The sequence below is a fragment of the Dicentrarchus labrax genome, unplaced genomic scaffold, assembly GCF_905237075.1.
Source record: "Dicentrarchus labrax unplaced genomic scaffold, dlabrax2021, whole genome shotgun sequence".
NCBI classification, from domain to species: Eukaryota; Metazoa; Chordata; class Actinopteri; family Moronidae; genus Dicentrarchus; species Dicentrarchus labrax.
Window position 1 is genome coordinate 9,802,787 of NW_026136718.1, and position 14,419 is coordinate 9,817,205.

A 14,419-nucleotide genomic window follows, 5' to 3' on the forward strand; every position below is an offset into this window, starting at 1 on the left:
TCTCTGAACAATGATCGTGGTAGGCATGTGGCATTTTTAAAGTGACATCAGTGCCTGAGGGACAGTGGTTTCACTGATCTGACTAAGCATCAAATTCAGTTCAATTCAAGAATGTTTAAGCACACAAGGGGAAAACGAACTGTATTAATATTAACTGCCTGAAATACATAATCACAAAAAAGATTTAAGGTTTAATACAGAATACTGGAACACAGCTGACAGAGGAGTGTTTCACATGGCTACACTTCTTCCCAAAGAATAAAACAATTCATTTTGTACTACTGAAAGGTTGTTTTAATAATGTAGTTTAGGGATAATTTGGGGACTTACAGCCCAACATGAATATTAAAGGCTAAATCTGTGATATTCTATATTTTTGTTAGTCCAAATCAAATAAAAAGACAGCACCATCAAAGTATTTTTTTCCCTAAACAACTATACATTAATTCCTCATAGATCTTTAAAAATAGGTCATAAATATATAGCTTTTTCTTTTCTTAAAGTTAAATATTTTAGTAAAACAGCTGGGTAGTGTGTAGCTGGAGTTTTAAGTAAATGGTGCTCATCCAAATACAGCATTTGTTGAGAACTATTTCCTGCGGTGCATAAATACTAGGGCTGTGTATTGGCAAGATTCTGGTGATAAGATACATATCACAATAGATGGGTTACAATTCAACATATTGCGATCTAATGCATATGATAAAGACCACACCTTTATACTATAAAGAACACACCATCATATGCATGAAATCTGAGTAAAAAAAGTTTACTTTTTCATGCAACCAGAACAGTGGAATCTGCATTTGTATTTATCACAGTGCCTGAAACATCCAACAGCACAGGCCTCGGTTTGTTTACAACACTGCTATCAAGTGGTTGGGGGTTTAAACACAAAAATTGCGTTTCCTCAGCACGCGAGTGTCTATAAAAGAAAAAAATGTCACCCTGTGCAACAGTGTGACTAATTTCTGTGGTTTTAATAGTTTTTGTACAATAATTGAGGTTTATGGTACAGAGGAAAAAAGAATGTGACCAGACTTATTCTTTAACTGCAACAGTGTGATATGAAGTTCAGGTGAGAGTCACGTACAGTAGGTCGGTTGTAAAAAAAAAAATTTATGCAAACCTATTTTCAAATAGCCTAAATGAAAGACCCCTTGGGTTCTGCAAGCTTTCAAAATGTATCCAGTTGCTCTTTAACTCAGGTCATGTTCAGGTTTGTAAGGTATGTGGTAGTGTTCCCACAGTGCTGTGGTGCAGAACCATTACAAGTTAGTTTGGGCATATTTGCTACCAAGTGCAGTAGCTAGCGTTACAAGAGGTGCAGCCTCTAATAAGTCCGGCTGGTCATTAAGGGTGGGACAATGCAGACCTTTTATCATTGCGCAGTGTCTCATTTGAACAGCGAGCCATAAAACCCCAGGCTCTGTCACTCAGTGTCATTTAAACCAGGACTGATTGGAACTATCTCTGGCCTTTGCTTTCCCACCTTCCTCTCCGCTTGCGTTCTTTCCTGGTCGCTTCATGAATAATGAATGAGGATATATGCAGGCTGGAGCTCAGATATTAATGGAGCTGAAAAACAGAAGGAGAACCATTCTTTGTGCTGCCAGCCATTGCTTCCCTACCCTGCTGAAGCTGCCCCTGCCCAGTCAGGTTTTTTTTTTTTTATACCTTCCCCTTTCCTTCCTTTTCTTCCTTTCCTTCCTTCTGCTGCTGCTGGGTCCGAACGGGATAATGCTCAGTCTTTTCTTTCTATCTTGCCTTGAGATATTCGCTTCTCTCCTAGCTGTCACAGCGGGGGCAAAGGGTGGACAATGACTTTGAAATAGAAAAGGCTAACTTTCAAATTATAAAAAAAACTGTGAAAACTGGCGAAGATAAGTGAAAAGTTGATTTGGCTGAATATGCAAGGTGGCTATTGTTTGCCTGTTAGCACAGCTCTCATTCAAGGGCATAGCAGTGAGCTTCCTCCTTTGTTTGCCTCTGTCTTGTCTTTCTTCCAGCCCTTCCATGATCTGTCGACTCTGGCCAGAGAAGCCCCCGGCCAAACTGTGGCAGTCAAGGGCGAGAGGTACAGTAGGGTGGAGGGCAGCTGACTGAACACTGGCCTCAGCAAATCATTGTACTCAAGGCACATTCCAATATTTCATGCTATTTTTTCAGATTAGTTGATGATAATGATTTATTGTATGTTTCTGTCGCAAAAAAAGCTAAATTGTTTTGCACTTTATTGCACAGCTTTGTTGAGACCAACCAATGAAGGCTTGCTGACATTGTACATGTGGCACGAGGGGGCTGGCAGTCAGCAAAGTCTGGCCCCGGGCTGGCAGAGTCGCTGCCCATCCTTGGATGACTCACCCAACTAGGCCAGAGGGCACAGATAATGGGCAGAGTCGTCTAACCCTTCATTTGTGCCAGAATGTCTCCACATTCAACAATGTTTCAGCCACACCTTATATGGTCAAACATAGACAGAGAATCACTATTCTGTGGTCCAGAGAGCTGTGAATTGGCTACTGATGGAGGGGTGTGGTAAGCAGGCAGGCCAGGCCGCCCTCAACCTCTGACCCAAACCTTTATTGTCTTCTATATCTCATTTGGCCCGCCTCTCATGGTTCACTCATATCCAATGATCCTTTCATTTCAGCTTTTTTTAAATTATAAACTGGCTCATTCTATTGGTCAGCTTCTGGAAGTTCCAATAAATTCAACAATTTTCAAGTAACATCAGCAGTTTTTTTTAAAAGAAAGTATCGCTTTGCAAATTTTGTTTTTGAAGCCTAACTAAGTGAAACAGTATCCCTAAAGCCTTGATGTGGCCCTAACTCTTCACAAATACAGACACACATTTGAACATTTTGTTTCAGTGGACTCACCAACAGCCAAAATAATGGTAATATTATAAATAATGGACAGGGTGGGATTATACAATATTAAAAGTATGGTCAGTAGATCCAGTTACTCTGTCCGTCACTTTGTTAACATTTCATATATATATATATATATATATATATATATTCTCACACTTTTTTCATGCACAGCCTTTGCACAGTTTTAAGTTTGCACAACTTGTTAATGGGACTTGCAAGTTGGCAGCGCTGTTTTGCTGTCCGCGTACTCCAAAGACTCAAATAAAATATATTTCTACCATGAAGCAAGGTTTTGATCTTGGAAGTGAAGCAGAGTGTCAGTGAAATACCGTTAAAAAAAAAGAGTACAGTTCAAAAAGTTTAAAATTTAACTTTTTGTGCTTGCTTGGGTGAGCGTTTCAGCTAATTACGCACAAATCCCTCACGCTCACAGCTCCAATCCACCGGCACCGCTGTCTCGGCAGAGGACAAAGAAAACAAAGGAGACTGACAAACAAACAGTGAGTGAAAAAAAAATGTATAAAAGAGAGGAAGCTTTCTTTCCATATAGCAGCTGAGCTGAGGCGACAGTGGCGTTTAATCAGTTGGTTTTTCCAGCGCCGTCAGCGTGAGCAGCCTCGGCGGTGCAGCCCTCTGATCAGCGCTGGGAGAGGAGCTCCCTGCCGAGCTGCTGCCGCCCCTGAACCACAGGTCAGTCCTTGGTGAGTAGGTTTCATTCTGCTGTCGCCTTCATAGTACCATCTCCTTCTCTCATTAAGATACAAGCGTGTGTCTGTGTACGTGCACATGCATGTATTTATGGGCTTGTGTTTGTTTCTGTGTGTGCGTGTGGAGTAAATGCACCCCAGGACTAGCCTAAAGGGGATGTGGATTCCCGGCCTCCACTGAGATCCGGCAGCACAACTAGGATTTCTACCAGTGGGGGGGTTGTGTGGGTGTGTGTGTATGTATGTGTGTATGTGTGTGCGTGTATATGTGTGTTGCAGAGAGATGCAAGACGCATCAAGTGACTCGGTGCCTCGGGGTCAGACACACACACATGCAGAGAAGGAGCTGGTGCTGCGGCGGGGTAAACAAGAGCAGACTGTTAGATCTCATCAGCCTCATCACACGCTTTATTATGCTGATTTGGGAGTATACTGTAAACTAATCAGGAATCCAGGAGTCACAGGGGGCACTCGGCTTAAAGGTTAGGCGTATAGAGAGAGGAAAACTTGCTCTGACTTTCTAACTTTTCTTATCTTCTAATTTCCCTTTTTTTTGCTCACCAAGGCCATGCCACTGCTACAATACAGGAAGAGCAACTGGCTAAAAGGTTATAACCTTTAACCCAAGTTTGAAAGGTGCACTTCATGTCTGCCTTCAATTTCAGAGGTGTGGGTTGATTGACTGGCACTAGAGAATTCAGGGTGGACCAAGGATTTTGAATGGAAGTCAGGACTCCTGTCTGTCGTTGTATGCTAATATTGGCCTTTAAACAAATTCACAAAACACACTTCCAGCCCCATGTTTGTTCACTTGCATAAATGCATATGATTCTTATTCTGTGCCGAACATCTACTCTGACTTACACAACAGCGCGACAGAGGAATGTTATAAAGTTCACGACGTCTATTAATTTTGAGGCATCTGAATAACATCTCAGTGTTTATTAGACCTGGTGGCACGCTTCATAAATAATGAATAAAATAGTCCCCTCTCGCTTTGTGAACGTGACTTTCTAAACATTTCTGTTTTAAACTTTCTTTGATAAAAACGTCACTGGAGTCCGCCTTTTCTAAACACGCTGTGAAAGGAAATGTGCACAATTTTAATTTGGCTTTCTGTCCATTTGTGTTCTCAACTCCTCAGTGACAGCACATTTAACAAGCATACAGAACGAGCAAACACCAGCACATGCACTGTGGGTTCCCACACACACACACACACACAGAGGAAGGTGGCAGATGAGCAAGTTGGAGAACAAGTAGCAAACAAGCAGGCAGACTGGTGAGAAAAGGCTGGTGAGACGTGGCAGAGTTACCTTTTCTGGTGATGGTGACAGAGCAGAGACATGGGTGTTAATTAAGAGTTTTGGGTAAATGAATGTTATGTGGCACACAAGAATGCAAAAAAACTTTCTTTACATAGAAAACATATGATAAGCTTATAAAAACCAACACATTATTTAAGATTAAATCAATGGCTCCTGATCTTTTTACCTTTAGCCCTCTTGCACACCCCCCCCAAAAAAAAAAAAATGTCTGGTTAGGGCGCCTCAGTTGTTGAGTTTTCAGCAGGTCCACCAAATAGAGATCCCCCCTCTAGACCTCTTGGATTCTTTAAAATAATTGTTTGAAGCCCATGGAGATATAATTCTGTAATATTGCACAAATAAGAAAGAAAAGTCCAAAAAAGTAATACAAATCTGTGTAGCAGAAATTAATTTATCCTGTTTTCCTCTCCCATTACCAAGACCACCAACAGACTTATCTTATGATCCTTTAGAGGGGGCCTTACCCCTAAGTTAGGCTCCACTGAACTAAAATACTAACAGTATATAAAGTAGTTAAAACTAGCTGCATATCAACCAGTTACAACAGTAAAAGGCTCTTTCTGCGTCCGTATTAACAAACTAATAATGTCATAATAATAATATCAGTCACACTGCAGGATTCATACTTTTACTTTTGATTTGGTAAGTACAGTTAGCTGATAATACTTCTGTTCTCACCTTGGTTGCTGCTGACCTTTCAAAGCGCAACCAGTGAGATAACAGCTGTATGTGACGTAGTGTAGTTGCGACACATACATACAACACATTAAAAACTACCAGGAAAGAAATGCGTGGCGAAATGTCAGCAGTCATTGTGCAGATGACTACCAGTTTTTTTTTTTTTAAATGTAGCTTGCTAAAACCAATGCTAATGTTTGCTTAGCTGCATAAACAGTGATGGGGATTATGCTTTGTATCACATCCGTAGCTATATAAACAGTCGATGACAAGAAAACGTTGGCTTAGTGACTCATCATGTTACATAGAGCATAATTTGTCTTTGTAAAGGAAGAATGCAATTTGCGGTGAGCAAAAGAGGAAATCTCTTATCATGTGAAGGCAGCTTAAATGAACACACTGCAGCCAGTGGGCTCTTAATCACTCAGATTGTGTGTTTGTGTCAACACGTACAGCATGCCTTTACTCTGTGAGGATGCACTTGTGTGGCCAGACGGAGAGAGCAGTTCAGTTTTAATCTGCACCTGCGTGCACTGGTGCGCCTTGATATAATAAGCTCATCTTGAGTGTGCTCATGTGGGCTGTCATCATAAGATTGTGTTTGTGTTCAACCCAAGCAGATCCTCCGCTCCCCTCCTCTGACACTGAAGGCTCCAGCGGGGCTGTCTGTCGTTTAGGACTAGTAAACAAGGTGCATGTTGAGAGTCGAAGGGTCCTGCTGCTTTGGTGTCTCCTCTGAGCTGTCAGAGAACATGCAACACAGTAGAGCAGCAGAGAAGAGATGAGGACAAGACAGTAAAAGATGGAAGAGGACATGACAAGACAGGATGAGACACATCAGAAGAGGAAGGGACAAAAAATAGCAGAAAAAAAACATAAGGAAATGACAGGGACAAGGAGACAAAACATAGGAAACAAGAAAGAAGAGGATGAATAGAAGAGAACAGGACGGGAGAGAAGGACAGGCATTAAATCAGAATAGGACAGTATAGAACAAAATACATTAAATCCTTAGAGGGCATAAGAAAAACAAAACAGAGGAGCAAGAAGACTGAACAAGAATAGAACTAGGGCTACAACTAATCATAATTTCACTGTTGTTTAATCTGCACATTAATTTAAAATTATTATGTCTACAAATCATGAAAAATTTCAGCACACTGGACTAGACAGGACAGAGCGAGACAAATCAGTAGGGGACAGGACAAAACAGGTCAAAACAGAGGAGAACATAACATGAACAAGGTGAGTGAACAAAAAAAGTCAGGAGTGGACACAACATAACAAGACAGGACAGAAAAAGACAAATCTAAAGTAAACAGGAGAGAAGGTAACACAGAATTGGGCATCAAAGAAGAAAGAAGAAAAATCTAACAAAAACAGGACAGAAGTTATCAGGAGACAAACAAAAAAGGACAGGATACCAAGAAAGAAGACAAGAAGAAGAGGACAGAAGAGTAACTAGAAGAAGTCAGGACAGGAAAAAAGAAGTCAAATTGAAAGAGGAAAGAACAAAATTAGGACAGACAAAATAAATCAGAAATGGGCAGAAGAGAAGAAGACAGCAAGTGACAAAATAGAACTATTCAAGACAGGAGAAGACAGATTTGAAGAAGACAAAACAGAGGGGGCAGTGGGCAAGTAGACAAAGCTAGAGGAAGATGAGAGAAGAGGAGACAACTGTCCACTGAATACACTACAATCAAACTTAACACAGCAAATACAACAACAGTTCAGTCATGAACTGCACAACAAAACCACACACAGTAAAGTACAGAACAGATCAACACACAGTAACATACAGTAACACACAGTAACAGACAATAACATACAGTAACATACAGTAACACACAGTAACAAACAGTAACAAACAGTAACATACAGTAACATACATTAACACACAGTAACACAGCAACACACAGTAACAGACAATAACATACAGTAACATACAGTAACAAACATTAACACAGTAACATACAGTAACACACAGTAACAAACAGTAACCCAGTAACACAGTAACATACAGTAACACAGTAACACAGTATCATACAGTAGCACACAGTAACAGACAGTAACACAGTAACAGACAATAACATACAGTAACATACAGTAACACACAGTAACAAACAGTAACAGACAGTAACACAGTAACAGACAATAACATACAGTAACATACAGTAACACACAGTAACAAACAGTAACAAACAGTAACATACAGTAACACAGTAACAAACAGTAACAAACAGTAACATACAGTAACACAGTAACAGACAATAACATACAGTAACAAACAGTAACAAACAGTAACATACATTAACACACAGTAACACAGCAACACACAGTAACAGACAATAACACACAGTAACATACAGTAACACACAGTAACACACAGTAACACACAGTAACACAGTTACACACAGTAACACACAGTTAAGACACTAACACATTCACAGTAACACACAGTAACATACAGTAACACACAGTAACATACAGTGACAGACAGTAACACACAGTAACAGACAGTAACACACAGTAACACACAGTAACAGACAGTAACACACAGTAACAGACAGTAACAGACAGTAACACACAGTAACAGACAGAAACACCGTTAGACACAGTAACACATAGTAACACACAGACACAGTAACACATTCACAGTAGCTCTGGCCAGCAACTCATGTGATGACCTGCCAGCTGACAACACAACCCTTTAGCTTCCCACTCTGTGATTCCTATAAAAAGTGCTTTTGTTTTGTGTGTGTGCTCATGTACTGTACGTGTGCGAAAAACATTTTGGTTAGCTCTCTCTCTCTCTCTCTCTCTCTCTCTCTCTCTCTCTCACTACACACACACACACACACACACACACACACACACACACACACACACACACACACACTGCTCACCTGGAGGTGGTGGGTGGGAGTGGGAGGATGGGGTCTGTGTTTAGCTGTGGGCCCTGCAGACAGGGCGATCAAAGGCTCCTCAGTCTTTGTCTGCTAACGTTGAATAGACAATAGTAAAGAGGGCCCGCTTTGATTTCAGCTCACTTTTATTGATCACAGAAGAGCAGGGATTGAAATATGAGAGACAACCCTGAACTGGATTCTTCTTTAGCTATTGATTATATCCAGAACAGACGGCATTTCACGATGATCCAAGTTTTTATTTTATCCTCTTTTTTTTGAACCATGAAAAAGTGTGTCTGGCTCCTCGCCTGTCTTTCAGGTGCAGCTAGTAATACACTGACTAGCGTTATTTTACCAGACAATGCCTCATCTTAAGCCTCGTTTTTAAGCTACATCTTAAAGTTGACATCCAAAACTTATCTAGGATATTCTGACAGCTCTTTCATCCATCCTCTCCTCCCTCCTCAGCAACCTTTAAACCTTCATTTTAGGGGGACATTTTGTTTCCACAATTTCAGAGGAGGCACAGGGGATCGGGTACAGGGAGTGGAGGGGTTGGCTGCAGCACAGAGAGGACCGTGGGAACAAGGAAAAACAGCATGGCCAGGTACAACAACCCCCCACCTCTTAACTTCCAAAAAGTCACACACTCATACAAACTCCTCTCCCCTGCGTACACAGTCTCAGCTAATCTCATGGCAACTGTGTTTAAATCACTCTTGAGAAACTGTACGGCCTAAATTTGAGACCAGCAATCAGTTTATTGTCCCAGGCTTTACTGTTATGAGGTGAGATGCAGAACTGCCTATGAGCTCAAGTTGTGTGCAAGTGTGTGATGGTTTAAATTTAACTTGGCCAGTAATAAAAACAGAGTCAGTTCTAGTAGCACGGTAATTAGAGACTGCAGTATTACATAATGTTGCATGAGTATATGGTTTAACAATTAAAATATGACAGATTGATTTAGAAAGCATTGCTAGGTTAAGACCTAAGGAACATTGTTTTATTTTTAACGTTTCTCATGGTATCTACTTTCCTTTATTTCGTGGCAGAGATAAGAAGTTTCACTGACAGTCGGCGAGGTCCCTTCATCTTTAAAAGTGACTCTTTAGGGCCTGTTTAAGTTGAGCTGACAGATGTGGTTATTTGGGGACAGCTCATTGGCAAGTTTATGGCCAGAGTGCTTATTTTACTAGAGCCGAGCACATGTGCTTGTGACAGTGAGGGAAATCCTTTCGGAAGTCTGGCATACGGTTGAAATATAGGAGACTTAAGAGGACATAAAACCCAAAATGTTTATCACCAAAAAGAATCTCAGGGAGTTTTGTCCAAGAACACGAGATGATAAAGTTTGACTGAAACAGCATTCACGTAAAAATAAAACCTGGTTTTAATTCCGCATGTTGTCAGCAGGATCTAAGTATTTGATTTGCACTTGTTCTTGAATGTTTAGATGATCAAATTTGCATTATGCAAATGAATCCCTCGAGCACAGTGTTAATGCCTTAATTAATTTAGTGGGATTTAGTGGAGCTGAGTGCTGTTACCAATGCAGTGATATTTTTTTAGAACAACAAAAGCTATTTATTGATATTAAGTCATATAAAATCTTAAACCTCTGTTATCTTTATGATCTTAGACACACACACACACACACACACACACACACACACACACACACACACACACACACACACAGACGAGACCTGACATCTTTCTCTTTTTACAGGCAGCAGTCTGGTCAACACAGAGGGGAGGGGGGTGGGGTGCCTGAAGTTGCAAATAGGAAGCAAAGACCAGCCGTTGTGTGCGTGTGTGTTGAGGAGGGCTGTCTACATCTGACACACCCCCGGCCACCTGTAAAGTGTCTCTGAGGATCAGGTTTCTTTTGAACACGTTTAAGACGGCATTTGTTTCCAATAGTTTACAGTTTGTGAAAACGCCCGTTCCGGAAGGCTGGACCGATGCTTCCGAGTTTAGTTTTGCAGGGCGGCGTTTTATAAACCTCCTGTAGGGCTGCAGGACGGACGAGGGAGAAGCAGTGCGTGCCTTTTAAGAGCCCCTGACAGGGTTTAGTGAGCCACTTGGCTTTTTATTTTGGCTCAGCTCACTGCAGGCTGCTTGTACTTTACTGTGCCCCCTCTGTGCTGGCCTGGTGGTTGCAGATTAAGGACATGCAGAGCAAGAGTCACTCATTACACCAGCGTACACATGCTTATTATGTGTTGTGTTTATTGTGTGTGTGTGTGTGTGTGTGTGTGTGTGTGTGTGTGTGTTTGCGCCTGCCTTCACATATGTTAGTGTGTCAGGAACAGTGCTGATGAGTGACGCCAGTTGCGGCCTGCTGGGTGTACAGTAGCTTCCAACTGATAAATGACTGCAGGGACTGTCTTTCTTTACCTGAAGCTCACAATATTTTCCCTGGAGAGGGGCTGCTGACAATTATTCTAACCTGAGAACCGAGCAGGCCTACAAGACAACCGTTTCATTCTAAATATGAGTTTAACCTGTTTAAAGTTACTCAAGTTCAAACAATAGCAGCTTTCAAATGATGAACAGGACTGTGCTGCTGTTCCCGCTTGTGTTTGGAGACTGTCCCTGGTGATTCTTCTCTCCCAGCAAACTAATATGTTTGAAGCTCAGGCTGCCATTGCCAAGCATGCGCCACAAGCTATTTCAAATGTGCAAAAAATATTGATATTCCAGGCTTCTAAAAACAAAACAAACAAACGAAAAAGAAAAAAAAAATCCAAGTCAATGTCCTCTGGAACGGCCCCATTTTTCTGCCTCAGAACACTCAGAGATCACCTGGGACAAATGATGAGCTGAGAGATTATTTTGCTATTTCTTCCATGCTCTTTCTTTAATCTACACGTACACATACACCATGCTTATAAAGTACCTTATAATCAAACCCTATTTAAAGTATGTGGGTGAGTGCAGGCCTTCCTCTTTCTTAGTACTCTTATTCTCAAAAAACTTTGACTGGTTGCAGGTTCTCAGACAGAGAGACACTTTATGCAGCAGAATTAGATTTCACATTTGATCTTGTGAGAATATTAGTTGGTTAAATAAATGATCTGTGCATAGTCTTGTAGATGCATTTTCCCATGCGTTTGTCCCATATTATTTTTCGTACTTAGTTTAGTTTTTGCGTCAAAATGACAACATAAATCTAAAAATTAAAGGTTAAGGCTGGAAATTTTTTTTTTTCTATATGAAGTATGTGATGGCACATGAAATTATCTCATCAACAGAATATATTCAGATAATGTTTTATTAATTGTAAGCTTCTAAAACTCAACTGCATAAGCACTTTTGGCCATATTATTTGAGTATACATTTAACAAAGCTCCATTCTGCTGCAGAGCATTTTAATACATTTTATAAGGAATTACCAGTAAAAGCAAACTGCAGTGCAGACTTTTCACCACTAGATGGACTTAGGGATGCATGGATTTGAGATGTATGGGAAACGGCACAAAATAACTTCACGCTCCCTAACTTTTTCAAAAAATGTTTTTCATCATTAAACCCAAAATGAAGAGCCAGTTTCTCACAATACATAAACATCTCTATACTCTGAAGCAGAGAAGGCCATGAGGGTGGGGCTATAGCCAAACAACTTGTGTATTAATTCCAGATATTTACTTTTGTTTGTTTTCACTGTGTTCAGGGCTCCATGGGAGCAATTTTTGCTGTGATGAAACTGAACAGCAGTCCCTGTGGAGTTCATTACAGGGAGAGAGCCAGTGCCCACCCCCCCCTGCTCCCTGGCCAAGAGGGATTTGGAAGGACCCAGAGGGATGGGTTAAGTTTTGTGGGTGGAGTGGAGGGACCCTACAGAATGGAGTGAAGGTGTGGTGGGGGCGGGAGGGGGGGTACTCAAGGGAGGCAAGAAGGAAGGAGAGCATAAACACTAAGCTAATGACCTCAAACACACTAACAACACAGCAGAAATTAATGGAACAGCACAAATGAAGACATTCACTCCTGGAGCAAATGGCAGAATGTTTTCTTTCTTTAGACTGGGAGAACAGACAGCATCTTTCTTGTGCACGTATAAAAAGTAGTTACTCGGGTGTTTTTGAATTGTTTGCCAGGCTATGATATTGTTGGTCTGTAAGCCTAGAGCAGGAAGGAGTGTGAAAGAGCAAGAGAACAGTAAAATATTTGATCTATGCTGTTTGTTTGCTCTATGTCCATGGCTAAAACCAGGAGTTCCGGTGAAATTGTGAAGTTATTCAGTCCCAGAGCAAACTGGTCTTACATCAAAACTTTCCGTACAAGAAGCATGAAGTTCCTTATGGAGGCCTCAACATGAGAAACTCAGAAAGTGCGGAAAGTTGTGATGCATTTATGGTTAAACAGCTTCATCAGGGTTAGGGTTATCTGGTTTTTTCCACTGGAAAAACACTCAAGAGAGCACTTGATTGTGTTTATCTACCATAAAAAGTTTTTCTGAACATGGGGGTGCCGTTGTGTTTGGTTAGAGCCACAAAGAACGTGGGAACCATTGGTGCACTGAGCATGTGTCTAAAAGCAAAAAACAGGAAGTGATGTTTTTTAAGTAGCGTGGTTTTTACACTTAAAGCTGATGTAAGATTTAGATATGATTTCAGAATATTTGTAGGGAAGCTGGATCTTGAAATGTAGCAATGTATGTAATCACAAAAGAGGAAATACGCCTTCTTTGTGTGAACATCTTCTCTTGGTCCCCACTCGGACTTCCATATGCACCCTCACTCCTGGATATGGCAGGTCTCTGGGGTCTGAAGATCCTGCTGCTCTGGGCTGGAGTCATCGGTTTGGCCGACTGTAAGTAACCATCTTCATTGTGTGAAATCATGTTGCTTGCATCTTATTTTTAAAATAAATCATATTAAGCGAGTTATGGTTTATATGATGTTTCTGTATATTGAAAATGTAAAAATATAATTTCAATATTATTAAGCTCTAACAGTCTCAATGGATAAGATATCATCTTACCCACTGAGACTGTATCATATCAAAATAAACCCACATCTATCCTCCAACTTTAAATTGCCTACGTACGTAAGTGGGCCAAATATGATTTTTGTGCATAGAAAATTATATGATACATTTGCGAAATTTTTTATAGATTGTGATAATTCTGTGTTTTGAAGGCAACACATGTCTAATATAATACCTCAAGTCTACATGTCAACAGCTATTTAACTCATCAGTAACAATGTTCAGTACGACGGAGTATTAGGGCCACTTTTTTTTGGGGGGGATTAAGTGAATAAAGTCGTAATAATACGAGAATAATTAAATCGTTTTTAATGAGAAAAAAAGCTTTGATTGAGTTATCAAGATCTGATGTGACCAGCTCAACCAAACAGCAGCCTCAGCCTGAGTCCAGCAGCCGCTGTTTGTCTCAGTCGTACCGTACAGTCAACAGGTAAACTAACATATTGATAATTTCGTCGTTAAACAGTTTTGCTGGCTGAGCCAACAGGCTAACAGTTCTCATAAAATTACTACTTTATTCTCATAATATTAGTGGTGAAGTAAGTAGTCAGCTTAATTCTCGTAATGTTACGACTTTATTCTCATATTAAAAAAAAGTATGGCCCTAATACTCCGTCGTAGTTCAGTGGCCTACTTTCCATTATCAAAAAAGAAGAGAATGAAAATAAATTAAGTTACAATTGATTTAAAATACAAACAACATAATAATCATCTTTTGTGTCACAGAATTGAGCTCACAGAAACATTGCAAAATATACATAAATACACATATACAAAAAAATACATTCATACTTTATTAATTCCTGAAAATTTTAAGCCCCATATAGCCTATGTCATTTTGAATACAACGGACTTCCGTGTATTATGACTTCCCAGAAGTCTTTAACTTCTTTACAGTATGTAAAATCAGTATACTATCTTCC

The 14,419-nt window shown here is 40.4% G+C and overlaps 1 protein-coding gene across 1 annotated transcript in view; it reads left to right on the forward strand.

Moving 5' to 3' along the window:
- Positions 1–3,549: 3,549 nt before the first annotated feature.
- Positions 3,550–14,419, forward strand: part of LOC127349794 (receptor-type tyrosine-protein phosphatase C-like) — a 61,110-nt gene continuing 50,240 nt past the window's right edge. The window contains exons 1-2 of the mRNA XM_051375696.1: positions 3,550–3,577; positions 13,263–13,319. The gene's annotated coding sequence lies outside the window, so the exon portion shown is untranslated. The remainder of the gene's footprint in view (positions 3,578–13,262; positions 13,320–14,419) is intronic.